General features: G+C 41.6%; 1 long non-coding RNA gene across 1 annotated transcript in view; it reads left to right on the forward strand.

The window, feature by feature from the left end:
* Positions 1 to 7,601: 7,601 nt before the first annotated feature.
* Positions 7,602 to 23,587, forward strand: part of LOC122892298 — a 49,476-nt gene continuing 33,490 nt past the window's right edge. The window contains exon 1 of the long non-coding RNA XR_006381394.1: positions 7,602 to 7,672. This is a non-coding gene — a long non-coding RNA (uncharacterized LOC122892298). The remainder of the gene's footprint in view (positions 7,673 to 23,587) is intronic.

Raw genomic sequence — 23,587 nt, forward strand, 5'->3', positions numbered from 1 at the left:
GTTCAGGCTTCACACATTATCCACACTGATACCACCTGGGCTTCATTACTGGCTGATAGAAAAGAAAGTCCTGGATCACTACTCAGCCTTTTCTTTTCCTTTCTTCTTCTTAATTTAATTTTATTTTTCAGTGTTCCAAGATTCATTGTTTATGCACCACATCCCATGCTCCATGCAATACATGCCCTCCTTAATACCCACCACCAGGTTCACCATTCCTCCACCCCCCTCCCAATTCCCCCAATTCACTTTTCCTTGCTTTCTCCTAATGTCCTCCATGTTATTCCTTGTGCTCCACAAGTAAGTGAAACTATATGATAATTGATTCTCTTTGCTTGACTTATTATCACTCAGCATAATCTCCTCCAGTCCCATCCATGTTGATAAAAAAGTTGGGTATTCATCGTTTCTGATGGAGGCATAATACTCCATTGTATATATGGACCATATCTTTATCCATTCATCTGTTGAAGGGCATCTTGGCTCTTTCCACAGGTTGGTGATTATGGCCATTGCTCCTATGAATATTGGGGCACAGAAGACCCTTCTTTTCACTACACCTGTATCTTTGTGTTAAATACCCAGTAGTGTAATTGCAGGGTCATAGGGTAACGCTATTTTTAGTTTCTTAAGAAATCTCCACACTGTTTTCCAAAGTGGCTGTACCAACGTGCATTCCCACTAACAGTGTAAGAGGATTCCCCTTTCTCCACATCCTCTCCAACACTTGTTGTTTACTGTCTTGTTAATTTTGGCCATTCTAACTGATGTAAGGTGGTATCTCAATGTGGTTTTGATTTGAATCTCCCTGATGGCTAATAATGATGAACATTTTTTCATGTGTCTGTTAGCCAATTGGATGTCTTCTTTGGAGAAGTGTCTGTTCATGTCTTCTGCCCATTTTTGACTTAATTATCTATTTTTTGAGTGTTGAGTTTGAAGAGTTCTTTATAGATCTTGGATATCAGCCCTTTGTCTGTAGTGTCATTTGCAAATATCTTCTCCCATTCTGTGGGTTGCCTCTTTGTTTTGTTGACTGTTTCCTTTGCTATGCAGAAGATTTTGATCTTGATGAAGTCCCAAAAGTTCATTTTCACGTTTGTTTCCTTTGTCTTTTTAGCAACATGTCTTGAAAGAAGTTGCTGTGGCCATGTCGAAGAGGTTACTGCCTGTGTTCTCCTCTAGGATTTTGATAGATTCCTGCCTCATGTTGAGGTCTTTTATCCATTTCGAGTTTATCTTTGTGTATGGTATAAGAGAATGGTCGAGTTTCATTCTTCTACACATAGCTGTCCAATTTTCCCAGCACTATTTATTGAAGAGACTGTCTTTTTTCCACTGGCTATTTTTTTTCCCGCTTTGTTGAAGATTATTTACCATAGAGTTGTAGGTCCATATCTGGGCTCACTACTCTGTTCCACTGGTCTATGTGTCTGTTTTTGTGCCAGTACCATGTTGTCTTGATGATCAGAGCTTTGTAATAAAGCTTGAAATCAGGCAACATGATGCCCCTAGTTTTTAATCTTCTTCAACATTTCCTTAGCAATTCGGGGTCTCTTCTGGTTCCATAGAAATTTTAGGATTGTTTGTTCTAGCTCTTTGAAAAATGCCAGTGGAATTTTGATTGGGATGGCATTGAAAGTATAGATTGTTCTAGACAGTATAGACATTTTAACAATGTTTGTTTTTCTAATCCATGAGCATGGAATGCTTTTCCATCTTTTTGTGTTTCTTCAATTTCTTTCATGACTGTTCTATAGTTCCTTGAGTATAGATCCTTTACCTCTTTGGTTAGGTTTATTCCAATTTGTGTCTTATGGTTCTTGGTGCTATAGTAAATGGAGTCAATTCTCTAATTTCCCTTTCTATATTTTCACTGTTAGTGTATAAGAAAGCAACTGATTTCTGTGCATTGATTTTGTATCCTGCCACATTACTGAATTGCTATATGAATTCTAGTAGTTTCGGGGTGGCGTCTTTTGGGTTTTCCACGTAAAGTATCATGTCATCTGTGAAGAGAGAGGTTTGACTTCTTCTTTGCCAATTTGAACACATTTTATTTCTTTTTGTTGTCTGATTGCTGTTGCTAGGACTTCTAGTACTCTCTTGAACAACAGTGGCAAGAGTGGGCATCCTTATTGTGTTCCTGATCTCAAAGGGAAGGCTGTCAGCTTTTCCCCACTGAGAATGATATTCGCTATGGGTTTTTCATAGATAGATTTTGTGAAGTTGAGGAATGTTCTCTCTATCCCTACTTTGAAGAGTTTTAATCAGGAATGGATGCTGTATTTTGTCAAATGCTTTTTCTGCATCAACTGAGAGGACCATGTGGTTCTTCTCTCTTTTCTTATTGATTTGTTCTATCACATTGATTGATATGTGAATGTTGAACCACCCTTGCATCCCAGGGATAAACCCCACCTGGTCGTATGGATAATCTTTTTAATGTACTGTTGGATCCTATTAGTTAGGATCTTGTTGAAAGTCTTGGCATCCATATTCATCAGGGATATTGGTCTGAAATTCTCCTTTTTGATGAGGTCTTTGCCTTGTTTGGGGATCAGGGTAATGCTGGCTTCATAGAAAGAGTCTGGAAGTTTTCCTTCTGTTTCTATTTTTTGAAACAACTTCAGGAGAATAGGCATTGTTTCTTCTTTGAAGATTTGGTAGAATTCCCCAGGGAATCCATCAAATCCTGGACTCTTTTGGGACATTTTTGATCACTGCTTCAGTCTCATTACTAGATATTGGTCTATTCAGGTTGTCAGTTTCTTCCTGTTTCAGTCTTGGAAGTTTTTAGGTTTCCAGGAATGCATCCATTTCTTCTAGGTTGCTTAATTTATTGGCATATAACTGTTGATAATAATTTCTGATGATTGTTTCTATTTCCTTGGTGTTAGTAGTGATCTCTTCTCTTTTATTCATAATTTTATTAATTTGAGTCCTCTTTTCTTTTGGGTTAGTTTTGGTCAGTGGTTTATCAATCTTATTGATTCTTTTAAAGAACCAGCTTCAGTTTTGTCGATGTGTTCTACTATATCTCTGGTTTCTAACTCTTTGATCTCTGCTCTAATCTTGATTACTTCCCTTCTTGTGTATGGGGCTGGCTTAATTTGTTGTTGATTTTCCAGTTCATTAAGGTGTTAAGAGAGTTGGTGTATTTGGGATTTTTTCAGTTTTTTTGAAGGAGGCTTAAATGGTATGTATTCCCCCCTTAGGACTGTCTTTGCCATATCCCATAGGTTTTGGACTGCTGTGTTTTCTTTCTCATTGGTTTCCATGAATTGTTTAAGTTATTCTTTGATTTCCTGGGTAGGCCAAACATTCTTGAGCAGAATGATCTTTAGCTTCCAAGTGTTTGAATTCCTCCCAAAACTTTTCTTGTGGTTGAGTTCCAGTTTCAAAGCATTGTGGTCTGAGAATATGCAGGGAATAATCTCAGTCTTTTGGTATCAGTTGAGCCCTGATTTGTGACCCAGCATGTGTTCTACTCTGGAGAAAGTTTCATGTGCACTCGAGAAGAATGGTTATTCTGTTGTTTTAGGGTGGAATGTTCTGTATTCATCTATGAGGTCTATCTGGTCCAATGTGTCATTCAAAGCTCTTGAATTTTCTGCTTGGATGATCTGTCTATTATGAGAGTGGCATGTTCAGATCCCCTACAATTAATGAGGTCATATCAATATGGCTTTATTTTGATTAACAACAGTTGGCTTATGTAGTTGGTTTCTCCCATATTGGGGGCATAAATATTTAAATTGTTAGATTTTCTTGGTGGATAGACCTTTTTAAGAATGATGTAGTGTGCTTCTGTATCTCTGACTACAGTCTTAAGCTTAAAATCCAATTTGTCTGATATGAGAATCACTACCCCAGTCCTGTTGGCATGAAAGATGGTTCTCCATCCCTTCACTTTCAATCTGGGTGTATCTTTAGGTTCCAAATTTGTCTCTTGTAGACAGCATGTGGACGGGTCCTGTCATTTTATCCAGTCTGCAACCCTGTGCCATTTTATGGGAGCATTTAGACCATGCATGTTGAGAGTGATTATTGAAAAATACGTTTTTATTGACATCATGTTGCCTGTGAAGTCCTTGTTTCTATAGATTATCTCTGTAAATTTCTGGTCTCTGTTACTCTTGGGTTCTTTCTTCTTTTTAGACCACCCCCCCCTTAATATTTCTTGTAGTGCCAGCTTGGTGGTCACATACCCTTTTAAACTTTGCTGGTCTTGGAAGCTCTTTATCTCTCCATTGATTTTGAATGTCAGTCTTGCTGGATAAAGTATTCTTGGATGCATATTCTTCTCATTTAGTGCCCTGAATATGTCTTTCCAGCCCTTTCTGGCTTGGTAGGTTTCTGTGGATGGTCTGATGTTATTCTGATGGTCCTTCCCCTTTACTTAAAGAATCTCTTTCCCCTAGCCCTTAAGACATCCTGTCTGAAATTACGATTTGTGAATTTCACAATTGTCTGGATGTCTTTCTAGACATTGATCTTGGGGGTGCCCTTTCTGCCTCTACGACATGAAAACTTGTTCCATTCCCCAGATTAGGGAAATTTTCATCCAGAATTTGTTCAACTATATTTTCTAGTCTTCTCTCTTCGCCCTCCCAGAGATCCCAATAATTCTGATGTTGGAATATTTCATGGCGTCATTTATTTTCCTAATTCTGTTTTCATGGTTTCTAAGCTGTTTGTTCCAGTCCTCCTCTTGAACCTTCTTTTCTATCAGTTTGTCTTCTAGATCACTAATTCTATTTCTGCCTCAGTTACCCTAGCTGTTTGAGTATATTTAGATTAGATTGGATCTCATTGATAGCACTTTTAACTTTTTCTTAGGCAGCTTTTATTTCTGCCCTAATCGATTCCATGTTGTCATTAATGGTTTTCTCCAACTCAGCCATTGCCTCGATAATATTAACCCTGAATTCCCTTTCCAACATGCTGTTTACGTCCATATCCAATAGTTATGTGGCAGAGGACACAGTTTCTGAATTTTTCCTCTGTTTGGTGTTCCTCCTTCTAGTCATTTTGGTGAGAGTTGTTTGAGGGGATGTATAGCTTAATATATCAACAATGATCCAGGCAAGGTGCACCCTGAAAGTTTCAGAGCAATCAGAAGTCACCACCAAAAAGAAAGAAAAGAAAAAAAAGAGAAAACCCAGCCAAAATGAGCCCCAAAAGTAAGATTTGTAAGGTACATAAACAAAAATGAACAAACAAAAAGACTGACAAAAATAAGAGACAAGAAAAAAAAAAAAAGAAAAACCCAGCCAAAATGAACCTCAAGAATAAGATTTATATAATACCAGAATAAAAACAAACACACAGAAATACTAACAGAAGAATAAGATGGGAGTATGTGGTTATAAATCCTCAGTGTGGGTGAGGAAGGTTATTTCAGTTCTTCCTGGGTATATCTTGTTATCTTTGTTAAAGGACTCAACTTTCCAGAGATACAGGGAAATTAAAACTGGTTTATATATAGGGGTAGTCTTGACTAGGGAAAAAGGATTACCTTGGAGCTTACATCCATCTATCTATCTATCTATATATATATAAAAGGAAAAGAAAAAGAAACCAGGTATATGTATTTTAAAAGTTCAAGGTAAAAAGTTATTATGGAATATGTTGTATTAAAGCTCTAGTTGTAATGGTAAGTAGGTTAAAAAATTAAAAGAACAAGAATTGTGAGAATGAATTAAAAAAAGAAAAAGAAAGAAAAGTTGTATCTATGAAATATACTGGTTTGGGGGCAATACCAGGATCTTAATATATTGTTTTTCCCTGATGTTGGGGTTTTACAGTTTTATGGGACCTCATGGTGGTTGTCCTCTTGTTCTTTTGACTTGTCTTCTGGGGGTGGGGCCTGCCGCATTGTTTTTCAGTCAGTCCTGCTTGGGCTGAGTCATCCTGCCCGCTATCAAGGGGCTTGGCTCTGTGGAAACCAGTTTTTCAGGCTTTTGTTCTCTAGATGTTTTTGGTCTTTGGCAGCATTTTATGGTTTTTTGGCGGTTTAATGGAAAGTAAACTGTCCATACCCAGACCTCCGCCTCAGAGAGAAGCCTTGGTCTGCTCCCCACCCCTGGGTGGTCCAGAACATAGAGACTCCCCCTCTGCAAAACTCCGCTAACACCGTAGCCTCCCACAGGCAGTGCACACCCCCAGCCACTGTCCCAGTGGTTGCCAGAGGCCCCCGCTTGTCTCTGTACCCCCATGCCACTAAAACTGCAAGTGATATTGGTCCAGGAGAACCTGAACCCAGGTGGCTGCCATTGCTGAGACTGCTGTCTGGGGTCCATGCCCACACTGGGTGCGCTCATCCCAGGTAGAGGTGCAGGTCGCAGAAGGCTGTGGGCCAAAGGACCCCAACCGGAGTTCACGCCAGACTCTCTCAGACACGGGTGGGAGTGCCCCAGCCCAAGTGGTGGTGCAAGGAGGGGAAAGCCAGAGCTCAGGGACCACGGACTGGAGGCCCTGCTGGACTCTCTCTGGCATGGGCGGTTGTCAGTGGCGACCATCCTGGGACTGTGGGCTTAGGTCCATGCCCATGACTGCCTGATTCCACCAGTTGCCCCTTGAATCTTTTGCTCTTTTTGAGTGCTTTTAACCAGACTCCCAAGTTTATGCTGGTCCCTAACCACAGGGCATTTTCATATTGGGGTATTACTTTCCAATGTGTTGCTTCTGGTGGCTCCCTCCCCTTTCTGTTTATCCTCCGATACCAGTCTGAGTGTTCCAACACCACTTTACCTCTCCACTGGTGTCATCTTAGAGATCCAGAAGTGTGTAATCTTATATCTCAGGCTGATTTCATGGGTGTTCAGTGTTCTAGTAGATATTTATCTCACTTTAGGGGACCAGTTGAAACAGGGTCTCCTACTTCTCCACCATCTTGCCCCTTCTCACTACCTAACCTCTGACAACACCTTGGCAGGAGTGTTGGGGCACTCAGCCTTCTGAGTGTAGAAATCAGGACTCCTCACTTGAACTATGTTGGTATGGGTGGGAGTGGAGCCATAGTTTTTTTGAGGGTGTTTAGCTGGAATAGAGTGGTTATCATCTAAAAAGCTTCTAGCTTGCTAGGCTTCTCCAATCCTGTTATGTTAGCAATTGAGAGCAGGCTTAGGTTGAGGCTTTTTTTTTTTTTTTTTGCCTTTGCCTATTGATGTTTCTAGATTGCTAGATTCTTCAGCTTCAAGTGTTGGATATATGAGGCAAAAAAGGAAAACCAAGGCTCTCACCACTTTGTCATATCAATTTGGAACATTTTTTATTTCTTCTTCTCATCTGATTGCTGTGACTAGGATTTCCAGTACTATGTGGAATGAAAGTGGTGAGAGTGGGCACCCTTGTCTTGTTCCTCATCTTAGAGGAACAGCTTTCCCATTTTCATAATTGAGTTTGATGTTAGCTGTTTGTTTATCATTTATGGCTGTGATTTTATTGAGGTTGGTTTCCCTCTATATCCATTTTGTTGAGTTTGTATAATGAGTGGATGTTCAATTTTATCAAATGCTCTTTCTGATCTATTGAGACGATCATGATTTTTATCCTTTGTTTGTTTACATTTATCACATTGATTGCTTTATAGATACTGAACCATGAACTGCATCACTGAGAGGCAGCCATCCTCATAGGACAATGGAATGACCTGTTGACATTCCAGGTAAGGTGCCAGTATGGAGCAGCACCTCGTGGGGTCAGATCTCCATCCTCCAAGACATGAAGTGCTGTTTTCTCTAACTAGCTGGGGCCAAAAGCAGAGTGAGCAACACTCTTCTGAGCTGGGCTGCACATCATTTAGAACCATGCTATTAAACTGAACTCTGTTATTCTCACTATCTTTTAAAAAGATAACATTATCTGCAACATTGAATAAGAACCAAGTTAGAAAGCAAGTTCTGACATTAATTGACTGTGAATATTCAAGACTTTTTTCCTGATAGTCTATTACTTGTTTGCTTTCTCATTAAAGGGATCATTAAAGTCTTTCTTCCAGAATATTAGAATGGTTATAAAGTTAAATATAGAATAGAATTAGCTTTACCCCCATCATTATGACTAAAGCTCCGAAGTACCAAGACTCTACAGCAATGACTTGGAGATTTTGCCTTTTGTACTGTATTCAGTCTTGATATCCAGTAACAGGACTTCTAAACCAGTGGTTCTCAATGAGGCAGTACTCATAATACAGAAGTATTATAAAAGTATTTCATTTTCAAAATGATACAAAGTGGACATCATTGACATTAATGATGAGGACCAAGAATGTCAGATGTCCTTGTTTCTTGATGTAGGCCTGTGTTGCTGTGAACAGTCCTCTCAAAACTGCTTTTGCTGAATCTGTTAGATGTTGGAACATTGTCTTTGCATTTTCAATGTCTCAAGGTATTTTTTAATTTCCTTTTTGATTTCTTTGCTGACCTAGTGGTTGTTTAGTAACATTTTTAGCATTTATGTGTTTGTATTTTTTTCCTCTTTATTGATTTTTAGTTTCATATCATTGTGCTCAGAAAAGATGATGAACTTTCTTGAATTTATTGAGACACTGAGACATTTTGTTTTGTAAGTGGAGTGTTAAAGTTTCCTACTATGATTGTATTACTGTCAATTTCCCCTTTTATATCTCTTCATAGTTATTTTATATATTCAGGTGCCCCTATGATGGTGCATAGATATTTACAGTCCTTATGTTTCTTGTTCGATATCTTTATCATTATGTAACATTCTTCTTTGTCTTGTCACAGTCTTTGTTTCAAAGTCTATTTTGTCTGAATTGGTATCATTACCCCAGCTTTCTTTTTGTTTCCATTGCATATAGTACCTTTTTCTATCCCTTGACTTTCAATGTGTGTTTATCTTTAGGTCTGAAGTTAGTCTCTTATAGGCAGCCTATAGATGGGTTTTGTTTGTTTGTCTGTTGTTTTTTCTTCTTTACCTGTTCAGTTACCCTAGATCTTTGATCAGAACATTTAGTTCATGTATATGTAAAGTAATTACTGATAGGTATGTACTTATTGCCATTTTGTTCATTGTTTTCTGGTTGTTTTTTTATTACCTCTTCTCTTGCTATTCTCCTTTGTTAATTTCATGACTTTCTTATTGTTATGTTTCAATTCTTTTCTGTTTATTTTTTGTATATCTTGTATAGGGTTTTTTTGTAGTTAACAGGTTCATATATAACAACTTATGTGTGTAACAGTTTATATTGAAAGTCACTTAAGTTTGAACACATTCTAAAAGCAGTATGTTTTTATTTCCACCCCACTTTGTTTTGACATCATATTCTACATATTTTTGATTTTGTGTATTCCTTAACTCATTATTATATATGTAGTTCATTTTACTACTGTTGTCTGTTAATGTTCATAGTAGCTTTTTAAGTAGTTGATTCATTTACCTTTACTGTTAGTTTTTTTTAAGTGGGATTTAAAAAAAAATTTTTTTTATTTCCAATTATGGCCTTTCCCCCCTACCGCTTAAAGAAGTCCCTTAACAGTTCTAGAAAGTTCAGTGTAGTGGTACCTTTTATTTTGTTGGGAAAATTATCTCTCCTTGAGTTGTGAATGATAAATCTTGCCAAGAATATTCGTGATTGTAGGTTTTTTTCCTTTCAGCACTTTGAATATATAATTCCAGTCCCTTCAAGCCTACAACCTTTCTGCTGAAAATATAGATTTTGCCTTATAGATTTTGCCTTATACTGCTGCTTTTGAGATTCTCTTTTTAATTTTTGACATTTTAGTTATTTGTGCCTTGGTGTAGACCTCTTTATTTTCATCTTGTTTGGGACTCTCTTCTTCCTGGATTTGGATGTCTGTTTCCTTTCTTAGGTAATGGAGGTTTTCTGCCCCTTTATGTCTTTTTCTTCTGGGACTCCTGTAATGGAGTCCCAGTTATCCTGCTTGATATTGTTCCAGAGGTCCCTTAAACTATTCTCACTTTTTAAAAAGATTTATTTATTTTTGAGAGAGAGAGAGAGAGAGTGTGTGTGTGTGTGTATGTGTGTGTGAGCAGGGCAAGGGGCAGAAGAAGGAGACAAGCTGACTCCCTGCTGAGTGCAGAGCTTGATGTGGGGCTCAACCCCATGAACATGAGATCATGACCTGAGCTGAAATCAAGAGCCGGATGCTCAACCAGAGGAGCTACCCAGGAGCCCCAACAATCCTCATTTTTAAAATTGTATTTTCTTTCATCCTTCAGCATGGCTTATTTCTGTTACCCTGTCTTCCAGATTGCAGATCCATTCTTCCACATTTTCTAACCTGTTTTTGATTCCCTATAGTGTCTTTTTCATTTCAGTTACTGTATTCTTTAGCTCTGATTGAGCCTTTTTATGTTTTTTTAATCTAGTTGTTGAAGTTTTCACTGTGTTTATCTATTCTCCTGAGTTTGGTGAGCATCTTATTATTTTGTACTCTTTGTCAGACTTATTGCTTATCTATTTCATTTAATTCTTTTTCTGAGGTTTTTGTGTGTTCTTTCATTTGCAACACATTCCTGACTCCTCATTTGGCTGATTCTATGTGTTAATAAGTAAGCCAGCTATATCTCTTGGTCTTGAGTGAGTGGCCATATGTGGGGCCCAGAAGCACAACATCCTCTAGCCACTAGAACAAGACCCTCCAGGTATACCCTCTGCCTCTGTGTGTAGGCTCTGTGTGCCCTCCTGTTGTGGATGGGCCTCTACTGCTGCAAGCATGCTGGTGTGTGGGCTGGCCTCCAGCCTGCCTGGTTTGTGTTGCTCACCCATGACTATCACAAGCACAGTGGTGTGCAGGACTGGTTCCCCCACCCTACTCCAGGGCAAGAGCCATTTTGGAGTGGCACGTGTCCAGTTGAGGCTATCTATTGTGTGTGGCAGGATGAAAGCTGTTTTCAGAGCTGTTGGTCCCAGCTGAGGCTGCCTACTTGAATGTGGCAGATTCGGAGTCACTATGGGAGGGCACCTACAGGAGAGGGCAGGTTGGGCTTGGCAGATCTGCAGGGGAATTCCAGGGCAGGGTGAGTGGTACTAGTAAGGCAGATGGAAAGTATCAGAACTAGTACCTGCCAGGAGCACCTGGGTGGCTTAGTAGGTTGAGCATCTGCCTTTGGCTCAGGTCATGATCCCAGGGTCCTGGAATTGAGCCCTGTGTTGGGATCCCTGCTGGGTAGGGAGCTTCCTTCTCCCTCGGCCCTTTCCCTTCCTCGTGTGCATGTTCTCTCTTTCTCTCTCTCTCTCTAATAAAATAAAATAAAATAAGCTAGTACCTGCCAGCAATGGGTCAACTAGGCAGAATGAAGTCAAGAAAAATGGCAGCTGCCAGTGTTTGTAAACCCGGAGAGCATCTCTACAGATTTCTGTCCCTTTGGCACATGGTGTAAAATCAGTCAATAGATCTCCTTCTTGTATAGCTCAAGTACTTTTCAAACGGCTGTCTTCATGCTGAGTCTCAGAGCGAGTGAGTTTGTGCATGGGCCCTTTAGGAGTGGAGTCTCCTTTTCTTTTCTTTTTTTTTTTTTTTAAAGATTTTATTTATTTGTCAAAGAGAGACAGGGAGAGAGAGTGAGCACAGGCAGACAGAATGGCAGGCAGAGGCAGAGAGAGATGCAGGCTCCCCGCCGAGCAAGGAGCCCGATGTGGGACTCGATCCCAGGACGCTGGGATCATGACCTGAGCCGAAGGCAGCTGCTTAACCAACTGAGCCACCCAGGCGTCCCATGGAGTCTCCTTTTCTTTAGTTTTCTAGCTCTCCCAGAATTAAGCCTCACTGATTTTCAAAGCCAGACATTTTGGCAGCTTGTCATCCTGGTGAAGGTCCCCAGGACAGGTGGTGTACATTGTGGGGCCTGAAACATCACAATAGTGGATTGTCATGTTGGGGGTGTTGGTCCCAATGAAACCATGTCTCTGCCTTTCCGACCCTTCTCAGTGTGTCTTTTTCTTTGTATATTTAACTGTGGAAAAAGCGTTCTGCTGTCTTCAGGTTGTTCTTAGAGATAGTTGCTCTGTATGTGGTTGCAGCCTTGGGGTGTATGTGGGAGGAGGTGAGCTCAGGATCTTTCCAGGATCTTTTTCTTCTTCTCTATCTGATCAGGATCTTCTCTTGGTCATTTTACAGTCTGGCTATGATAATGTCCAGATGTGGATCTCTGAGTTAATCTTACTTAGAGCTTGTTGAGTGTAAGGGTGGGGCAGACTGAGTGGAGTCATCCAATCAGTAGGCCGTATGTATATCCACTGGGAAGGTTGGAATTCAATTGGCCACCTGTGTAGGGGCGGGGCTTAACCACCCCCATAAAGGTTGCTCTGCCAGGCTGCCAAGGCGGGGCTGCTGCAGGAGAGCCGGGGCTGCTGCAGGAGGGCCGGGGGCTGCTGCAGGAGAGCAGCGGCTGCTACAGGAGGGATGGAGTCGGCGGAGAGCGGTGAAGTCCGCGGAGAGCGGTGAAGTCGGCGGAGAGCGGTGAAGTCCGCGGAAGGCGGTGAAGTGGAGCGGAGAGCGGTGGAAGTCGCAGAAGAGCAGGGGAGTCAACGGTGTATAGAAGAGCTGTAACGTCAACGGTGTATAGAAGAGCTGTAACAGCTCTTGTAAGAGCTATAACCGCGTTTGGCGGTCCAGCCTGCAGCCTCCGGCGGCGGCCCCGAGCGCCGCCGCCTGCAGCTTCCAGCCTCCGGCGGCGGCCCCGAGCGCCGCCGCCTCCAGCCTCCGGCGGCGGCCCCAAGCGCCGCCGCCGCCTGCAGCTTCCAGCCTCCAGCGGCGGCCCAGCAGTCCAGTTGTCAGCGGTCCCTCGACGCCTGCGGTCCTGAGACATCTGCGGTCCAGTTGTCGGCGGTCCCTCGACGCCTGCGGTCCTGAGACATCTGCGGTCCAGTTGTCGGCGGTCCCTCCACGCCTGCGGTCCTGATGCCTACAGACCCTAGATGCCAGCAGTCGGTCCTGACACCTGCAGCCCCTAGATGCCAGCGGTCTGGAGGCGTGAGCAGCCCTGAGATGCCAACGGCCCCTAGACACCAGCAGCCTCGCTGCAAAATGCCTCGCCACCCCGAACCACAAGTGGCCTTGTCCGCAGTGGTGGCTTCCTCCGGGTGGAAGCCTGGTCAGAGTAGCATCGTGGGGAGCAGAGTCTGTGTCATCTGGGTTGTCCTCCTTGTCATTGTTGCTTCTCCGTCATTGGGAGTGGCCTCATCCAGGAAATGGTCTTGTCCAGAACAGCCTCTTCTTGGGAGCGGCCTTGTCCGGGGAGCAACTTCATTGAGCAGTGGCCTTGTCTTGGGAGCGGCCTCTTCTTGGGAACGGCTCCAATCATGGAGCGGCCTCATCTGCAGAGCAGCAGCATCATCTAGAGCGGCCTCGTCCAGAGTGGCCTTCTTGGAAGTGACCTTGTTGGGTTCATCGTCACCGCCTTTTCGTAAGAGGTAGCTCTGACCGGTAGTTTGATTCCTGATGCTTGGCGCGAAATAAAGTTTTGCTTGACCTTCGCTTTGTATCAGTCTCGTTCCTTTGATCACGGACCCTAACATTGAGCTTCTTGGATTTTTTTTTTTTTTTATTAGATTTGGAACTTTAGAATATTCTTTCTGTCTCTTTCTCCAGTTCTTCTCAGTCCCCATTTGTACTCATGCATCCTTGGTTATATTTTATAGGACTCTGAAGCTCTGTTTATTTTCTCTTTTTTCTATCTGTTCTTTAGACTGGATAATCTCAACTGACCTTCTAGTTTGCTGATTCCTTCTTCTGTCAGCTCAAGTCTGCTGTTGACATCTTCTTGTGAATTCTTAACTTCAGCTATTGTTCTTTTTGGTACTCCACAAATTTCTATTATGTTCTTTTTTTAATAATTTCATAATTTCTGTCTCTTTAGTGGTCTTCTCTATTTGGTGAGATGTTCTTTAGTTCTTTAGATGTAGTTTTCTTTAGTTCTCTGAACATATTTATGACAGTTTATTTAAAATTTTTGTCAGTTGGGTCCAATTTCTGGGCTTTGTCAGAGACAGTTTCTACTAATTGCCTTTTGCATGTGTGTGGGGGGGAGGGGCATACTTGTATATTGTAATTTTTTGTTGTTGAAAATTGGACATTTAAAATAACAAAACATAGAGTCTGGAGATCAGATTCCCCATCCCCTCTCCAGGGTTTGTTGTTGCTGTTTATTATTATTGTTGCTAGTTTTTATTTAGTGACTTTCCTTGACTAATTCTATAAAAATCTGTATTTTTTTTGTTGCATGAAACAAATGAAGTCTCTGTTCAGTTATCTTAATGTGCAGCAAATGATTGAACAAAGATTTCCTTAAATATCTTGAACGAACTGCTAGGTCTGTCCTTTCCTGAGGGGGTCTGTGTGTGGGGTAAGTTATCCATGCTATAGCATGCACGTTTTAACTATGCCTTACTCTTCCCTTCCTGCTTGTGCAGTGCCTCCAGGTCAGCCAGAGGTGAAAGGTTAGGTCACCTCAGGTTTTTCCTGAGTATGTGCACAGCCCTGCACATGAATATGTCCTTCTAGAATTCCAGCGATCTCAGAGCTTTTCAAAGTCCCCTGTGAACATCTCATTTCCCAGTTTTTCCTTTTGAATTTTTGGTAACCTCTAATTAGCCCCAAATGGTATTGCTGCCTTAGGCAGTTGTTATGTTAAATAACTACCACTAATTGTATTCTACAGATGCCCTGGTGATAGAGCTGTTCACGTTGAGTAAGCCCTCAATCAAGTTAAATAAAGACAAGATCCAGGAGCTATCAGGCATGTCAAAGAGTGACAATCATTGGTGAACTGGGCTTTAGGAGAGCTCCACTCCCATCCTGTGCCCCCTCCTGGGGCGGCTACGCTGCTGGTTTTCACTGTGATGGTGCAGCTGTTGACTTTGAGTTAAGGAGGAGCTGGGGCAAGGGTGTTGGGGATGGGGTTGTTGGGTCCCCCAATAATGGGTCCATGGTCAAAGGAACGAGACTGATACCAAGCAAAGGCTTTATTTCGTGCTAAGCATCAAGAATCAAACCGACTGTCAAATAGACGGGTTGGGGCCGCCCCTTACAAAGAAAGCGACCTCTCTCTTCTTTACAGACTAGCTTTTAAGGGCAAAGGCCATGTGGTTGGGCCTGGCCACGCACAGGTGACCAATGAGATTGTAACACAGAGAAAGCTGCACCATCCTTCTGGGTCACACATAAGTGACCAATTGAATTACAGTTTACCCTATAGTAGATATTTGAACTAGCCTATCATGTTGACCAGAATTGACACCCAAAGGGCGGGGCCCATACTCCTTGGTAGCTAGGAGACAGTATGCGTCCCCACTGATTGAATACCTCCACCTGGCCTGACCCACCCTTGTATTTGGGCTTTGTTACCTGGGACTGGTTTCTGGGACTTGTTTTTAAGTAAGTTCCCTGAAGGGAGGGGGGCAGGGTCAGGATGGAGCTGCTTTGGCTAAATAGGGCCTTACAGGGTAAGTCCCAAAGCTTTTTATTTTTACCTACAATCATCTATTTTCCTTTAATAAACCCTCAAACTATTGCAATTCTTTGGTTAATATGAAATGTTTTAATGAAGTTAATGCTGAGCATTTTTGCCATTGTCTCACTGTGAATTTTCAGAGGTCCTTACCTCTACCACTCGAGAAATGCTTCACTTCAGTGTTATTTCAACGTTATTTACTCTGTTCCATCTCTCGCACTTGACAAGTCTCTCCCAGTAGTTGGCCTCCCTTCCCAGCTCAGAAGAAACTGAGTGGGAATTAACTGCAACCTCCTTGCTCTAACTTAGGAACTCACCATCCTCTTCTCGTCGTTATAGAAGAGATGTCCTTACTCCCAAATCAAACGCAGCACTGCTCTGCTAAACTTTCCAGTGGCTTTCCATCTCACTCAGAGCAAATCCAAAGCCCTTTCCATGGTCTAAGAGGAGTTCTAAAATACACTTACGATACTTATAAATACACTTATAAAATATACTTACTGGCTTTTTGATCTCATCTCCAGCCAACCTCCCCTTGCTCACCCTCCTCCAGCTCCTCCTCCTTGCTATGCTTTTAGCAGTGAAATATGCGCCCACCTCAGGGACTTTGTACTTGCCATTTTCTTTGTTTTGCTCTTTGTCCTTAGTGTCCACATGGTTCATGTCCTCAATTTCTTCAAGATTTGCTCAAATTATCTGAGAAATCTTCTCCAAGAACAAATGATTCTATCATCTTTTATCAAGGTCTCTCTTTATTGGATATCTTCCCTTTCCTTCCTGTACCTTCAACTACAGATTTTAAGTGCTACATTTTTTTCTTAAGATGAATCTTTTCTTTGTCCCCATTTTCCCTGCTAATTACCCTTCTTTGTCCTCTACTTCAAAGCTTAAATTTTGGAGATTTTTATAGTTTTTAAGATATTTTATACTTCCATCTTCCACTCTCTCACCTTGTCCTCACTTCTTAACCCTCTACAACCTTACATTTATGCCCGGCACCTCATTCAAATTGCTCAAGGTCACCAACAAGCTTCTTGCTGCCAGAGCAATGGATGGTTTCACAACCTAAGATGACTTGACCATTTGCCCTTATGTGGTAGTAGTGGCCCCTCCCTCCTTTAAGTATTCACTTCAGGGACTCCAGTGACATTGTACTCTCCTGATTCTCCTTTCATTGCTGCTATCACCCTGGGTCTCTTTTGCAGTTCCTTCTCTTCTGTCTGTCCCTTATATGTAACTCTCAGAATTCCATCCCAAGTTTACCTTTATTGTCATTCTACATGCTCTCTGGGTGACTCTCCATCCTTGGATTCCCACTTGCATGCTAGTGGCTCCCAGATCTAAAACTCTAACCTGGTTCTTTGTCCAGAGTTCCAGGTCCATATATGTAGCTACCTGGTCCCTGCACAGATGCCTTGGACTTAATATTTTAAAACTTGAATTCATGTCCCGCAGGCCCCTTTGCTAGTAGCTGCTCTCTCCTTTACTACCTATCCCAATAACACCATCATCTCTTGGTTTTAACTCCAAAATTGTCACCACCCTAATTTAGGCCACCATTGTCTCTCATTAGCATTATTTTTCCCCATTTCCTCTGCTAAATCATTATCAGAGTTTATGAAGCCCAGTATGATACGACTCTTGCTTATTATCTCTTCACTTTCTTTTTCCCCCCCTTTAAAAAAATAATTTTATTATTAATTATTTTTATTAACATATAATGTATTATTTGCCCCAGGGATGCAGGTCTGTGAATCGTCAGGCTTACACACTTAATAGCACTCACCATATCATATACCCTCCCCAATGTCCATAACCCAACCCCCCTCTCCATACCCCATCCCCCCAGTAACATTTAGTTTGTTTTCTGAGATTAAGAGTCTCTTATGGATTGTCTCCCTGCTGATCCCATCTTGTTTCATTTTTTTCCTTCCCTATCCCCCAAGCCCCCCACTCTGCCTCTCAAATTCCTCCTATCAGGGAAATCGTATGATAATTATATTTCTCTGATTGATTTATTTTGCTCAGCATAATACCCTCTATCTATCTATCCATCCATGTCATTGCAGATGGCAAGATTTCATTTCTTTTGATGACTACATAGTATTCCATTGTATATATATACCACTTCTTCTTTATCCATTCATCTGTTGATGGACATCTAGGTTCTTCCTATAGTTTGGCTATTGTGGATGTTGTTGCTATAAACACTTGGGTGCACATGCCCCTTTGGATCCCTACATTTGTATCTTTAGGGTAGATACCCAATAGTGAGATTGCTGGGTCAGAGAGTAGCTCTATTTTCAACTTTTTGAGGAACCTCCATGCTGTTTTCCTGAGTGGCTGCACCAGCTTGCATTCCCACCAACAGCATAAGAGGGCTCCCCTTTCTCCGCATCCTCACCAACGTCTCTCATTTCCTGACTTGTTAATTTTAGCCATTCTGACTGGTGTGAGGTGGTATTTCACTGGGGTTTTGATTTGTATTTCCCTGATGCCAAGTGAGAGCACTTTTTCATGTGTCTGTTGGCCATCTAGATGTCTTCTTTGCCGAAATGTCTGTTTATGTCCTCTGCCCATTTCTTGACTGGATTATTTGGTCTTTGGGTGTTGAGTTTGATAAGCTTTTTATAGATTTTGGATACTAGCCCTCTTTATCTGATATGTTGTTTGCAAATATCTTCTCCCATTCTGTTGGTTGTCTTTTGGTTTTGTTGACTGTTTCCTTTGCTATGCAAAAGCTTTTGATCTTGATGAAGTCCCAATAGTTCATTTTTGCCCTTGCTTCCCTTGCCTCTGGCAATGTTCCTAGGAAGAAGTTGCTGCGGCTGAGGTCAAAGAGGTTGCTGCCTGTGTTCTCCTCAAGGATTTCGATGGATTCCTTTCTCACATTGAGGTCTTTCATCCATTTTGAGTCGTATTTTTGTGTGGTATAAGGAAATGGTCCAGTTTAATTTTTCTGCATGTGACTGTCCAGTTACACCAATACCCACTTGTTGAAGAGACTGTTGTTTTCCACTGGACGTTCTTTCCTGCTTTGTCGAAAATTAGTTGACCATAGAGTTGAGGGTCCGTTTTTGGGCTCTCTATTCTGTTCCATTGATCTGTGTGTTTGTTTTTGTGCCAGGACCATACTGTCTTGATGATTACAGCTTTGTCATAGAGCTTAAAGTCTGAAATTTTGATGTCAACAACTTTGGTTTTCTTTTTCAGCATTCCTCTGGCTATTTGAGATCTTTTTTGGTTCTATATACATTTTAGGATTATTTGTTCCATTTATTTGGAAAAAATGGATGGGATTTTGATAGGGATTGCATTAAATGTGTAGATTTATTTAGATGGCATAGACATTTTCACAATATTTGTTCTTCCAATCCATGAGCATGGAATGTTTTTCCATTGCTTTGGGTCTTCCTCAGTTTCTTTCATGAGTACTTTATAGTTTTCTGAGTACAGATTCTTTGCCTCTTTGGTTAGGTTTATTCCTAGGTATCTTATGGTTTGGGGTGTAATTTAAATGAGATTGACTCCTTAATTTCTCTTTCTTCTGTCTTGCTGTTGGTATATGGAAGTGCAACTGATTTCTGTGCATTGATTTTATATCCTGACACTTTATTGAATTCCTTTATGAGTTCTAGCAATTTTGGAGTGGAGTCTTTTGGGTTTTCCACATAAAGTATCATATCATCTGCAAAGAGTGAGAATTTGACTTCTTCTTTCCCAATTCAGATGCATTTTATTTCTTTTGGATGTCTGATTGCCAAGGCTAGGACTTCTAGTATTATGCTGAATAGCAGTGGTGATAGTGGACATTCCTGCTGTATTCCTGACCTTAGGGGAAAATCTCTCAGTTTTTCCCAATTGAGAATGATATTCACTGTGGGTTTTTCATAGATGGCTTTGATGACATTGAGGTATGTACCCTCTATCCCTACACTCTGATGAGTTTTGATCAATAAAGGATGCTATCTTTTGTCAAATTCTTTTTCAGCGTCTATTGAAAGTATCATTTGGTTCTTGTTCTTTCCTTTATTAATGTATTGTGTCACATTGATTGATTTGTGAATGTTGAACCAACTTTGAGGCCCAGGAATAAATCCCACTTAGTCATGGTGAATAATCCTTTTAGTGTACTATTGGATCCTATTAGCTGGTATTTTTGTGAGAATCTTTGCATCAGTGTTCATCAAGCATATTGGTCTGTAATTCTCCTTTTTGATGGGTTCTTTGGTTTTGGGATCACGGTAATGCTGGCCTCATAAAATTCATTTGGAAGTATTCCTCCCATTTCTGTTTTTTGAAAAAGTTTTAGGAGAATAGGTATTAATTCTTCTTTAAATGTTTGTAGAATTTCCCTGGGAAGCCATGTGGCCCTGGGCTCTGGTTTATTAGGAGATTTTTGATGACTGCTTCAGTCTACTTACTGGTTATGGGTTGAGACCTGATTTGTAACCTAGGATGTGATCTATTCTAGAGAATGTTTTATGTGCATTAGAGAAGAATGTGTATTCTGTTGTTTTGGGATGGAATGTTCTGAATATATCTGTGATATCCATCTCATCTGGTCCAGTGTGTCATTTAAGGCCTTTATTTCCTTGTTGATCTTTTGCTTGGTGATTCTCCCCTGGATCAGCTGCTTATGGGGTCCCTACTCAAAGAGCAGTGGCCCGACTGTGACTTGGATCATGGTTTAAGGTAACCCCAATCTGAAAGTTTACTCTTCAGCTCTGTGTCTGCTGCTGGCTTCCCTGCTCCAATACCTGGCAGCTCTGCCACACTCAGACACCCCGATTTTTTTGTGACCCCACAGGACCTGAGACCACACTGTCCCTGTGAGGACTACACCCCCGCTTAGCTTCTGGAGTGATGTCCCTCAGTAGAGCAGACTTCTAAGAAGTTCTGATTTTGTGCTCCGCTGCTCCACCACTTGCCAGGAGCCGGCCCCTCCCCCCATGGTCTATCTTCCCATAGCTTCAGATTTGCTTCTCCACAGGTCCTACCTTTCAGAAAGTGGTCAATTTTCTGTTCCTAGAATTGCTGCTGTTCTTCTCCTCCATCTCCTGTTGAGTTTGTAGGTGTTCAGAATGGTTTGATACCTATTAGGCTGAACTCCTGGGATCTGATGTCATTTCAGTCTGCTACTCCTCTGCCATCTTGCCTCCATTACCTATTTCTTCACTTTCATCTGGGGCCACAGCACAAGTCATGCTGTGTTTCTTCACTCTTCTCATTCCTGAACTTTAGAGCAGTTCTCCCTCTCCTCTGGCTGAATCTTATGATTGTTTTCAGGTCTTGGTTTAGTTTTCCTTCCTCCAAGAAACATTTTCCAACTTCCCACATCTAGATTACATGCCTGTATTTGTGCCATATTATTATACAGGACTCTCTATTAAGCAGACTCTAATTGGGCAAGGGACAAAAGAGAGAAGTAATGAATCTATAGAACTGAAAACCCACTGGAGGTACATTATAAAAAGCCCAGTAGAAGAATCCAGACCCTGTTCTTTAAAATAAAATGTTCAGATGTACTGGGGTGGCAATGACTACGATCCACCAGCAGAACATGGAAAAGAGACCTCAGATATTTGGCCAGAGTGAGAATAACAGATTAGCAAGACTAGTGAAGGGGCCAGGATCCCAGGTCATGGGCAGAAGGAGCCAATCAGAGAACTACAAGTTCCAGGCACTTGATTTTGATTTAAAAATCTGGGGCAAGGGGCGTCTGGGTGGCTCAGTAGGTTAAAACCTCTGCCTTTGGCTCAGGTCATGATACCAGCATCCAGAGATCGTGTCCCACATCGGGCTCTCTGTGGGGAGCCTGCTTCCCCCTCTCTTTCTGCCTTCTTCTCTGCCTACTTGTAATCTCTATCTGTCAAATAAATAAATAAAATCTTAAAAAAAATCTGGGGCAAGAATGTCTTCCAGGTATCCTCAAGGTGCTAAATCTCCATAATCACAATAATAAAAATCAAACCACAGATGCTATGCCCAGATTTGTCCTTATTTCTGGATCTAATAGATTAAGTCCAGTAGGTCTTGTGCATGGAATGGTTATCACTGAGTGACCAGCTCTCTTCCTCTTGCTGCTTGTGATGCACCACATCTTAGTCAGAAAATGACTTTGTCCCTATCTGCCCACAATTGCACTAGATGGCTGCCTTATAGTTCATTCATCAGCACTAAAGATGACCCCACTTAGAGATGACCTTATCTTCCCTTAATGTGGAGATTAGAGATTAGGCATTATTATTAGGATGGCAGAAAATCTATTCAAATATGAAATTAAGAAATTTGGAATTAAATTTGTACTAATTTACCTATGGGGTGTGTGTGTGTGTGTGTGTGTGTGTGTGTTTGTGTGTGTGTGTGTGTGTGTGTTTGAGAAGGCTTGCAAGTACACATTGATAAGAAATCAGCTTTTGGAAGTCATCCTCCCAACCCGTGTATTTTATTTTAGACTGTTAAATTAACTTGATGAAAATAGAAGACTGGGTGAAATATCAGATGACAAGAATAGAGGATATCATTTGTAAGAATGCCAAAATTCACTGTCTACACTTTTTCAGTTGACTTAAAGAGCAGAAACCCACACATCAGGAGTATAACCAAAAAAAAAAAAAAAACTTTCATTGTGCCGCAGGCAAGCAGCCTGGAAGAATTCTTCAAAAACTCCCAACTGTGAAGAAAGGTACTGTCATGTCATTTGAGTCCTTGCCACTCTGCTTTGTGCTTTGGCATTTCTCACCATCTTATTTCTAACTGCCTAAGCAGGTCTTTCATTCTGTGTGGAAGAAGCGATGTTTCCCCAGCTTCACTTTACAGGACAAGCCAAATATATAATTAGAGACAGGCTCTGGAGAGCAGAAAATGGGTGTAGCAAGAATTTCCTCTTCTTGGGTAGCTGTACCCCAGTTGCCTGTGACCAAAGTGCAGTCCCGGGATTGGCAGCATCAGCCTCACCTGGGCACATGTTAGAAATGAAAATGTCCAGACCCTCCCCGAGACTTACTGAATCGCACATTCTGACACAGAATCCACAAATCTATTCTGACAGGCTCTCCAGGTAGTTCTGATGCCACTACCATGGGGAACCACTCCCTTTGCTAATCTCACACGTCCCAGGTCAGGGACAGAAAACAAGACCTCTGCTTGTCCAATTAGAGTAAATGTCAGGAATTTACCAGAAGCTCCCAGAAGACTCCTGTTCTTCCAGCTGTCTTGAAGTCAGTTTCCTGTACAGATGGCTTATAATCCCAAATGGAGAACCTGTCTGAGAATGAAGCCAACACATGGAAGAAAGCCCAGTGAGCTGGGCCAAGCCCTTTGCCTCAAGGCAGAGAGAACCAGGTCCTGATAATGTTCCTGGAGTCCAGACATCAAGTAAGACTTCGAGCCAGCTCTACCATGGGCTATCCAGATACAAAATGGATTACCTTTTTACTGAAGCCAGTTTGGCCCAGGTATTTTGACACTTAAGACTGAAGGAATTCTAAGGGATACAATATGCAAATGATATTCTGTGCCAGTCAGCAAAGATAAGCATTTTTTAAAAGCCGCTAAACTGATGAGAACTCACTCTAAGCAGAGAACCTTGCCTCCTGAATTATGAAGAAAATTAAGGTCATTTGGACATTCTTATCAACATGGCCTTTCTCTTCACTCTGAGATGAGGAGGTAACTTCTCCGGAAGGTGACCTCATGCACCTTATCCTTGATCCTTTACCGTCCCACGTCTCCCAGGACTTTGCTCCTTAGGTCACTCCTTTTTCCTTCTATAGCCTCTCTTATATCCTTACTGTCATCAGTCTATGAATATGCCCAACTCTCTCAGCCTGAAAAATTCCTCTCTTGGCACTAAGCTTTCTTGTGGTGTGGTCCAGCCACTTGACTGTCTTTCTCATTCAGACCTTGCAAGTGAGTAGGATAGATTTACTGGTTTCATTGTGTCACCTCCCAGTGCTTTTCAGTTTGACCTCTCCCTTTACCACTTGCCTGAAAATGCTTTAAGATTACCAATGGCCATACCATGCTGAATCCAATGGACATTGTACTAACCTTTCTTGAGTTCTCCTCTATATTTTAGATCATTGGTCATTCTTTCCTTTTTGATATTTTCTACGTTTTGGCTTCTATGATACCACTC

Source organism: Neovison vison, chromosome 12, assembly GCF_020171115.1.
Source record: "Neovison vison isolate M4711 chromosome 12, ASM_NN_V1, whole genome shotgun sequence".
NCBI classification, from domain to species: domain Eukaryota; kingdom Metazoa; phylum Chordata; class Mammalia; order Carnivora; family Mustelidae; genus Neogale; species Neogale vison.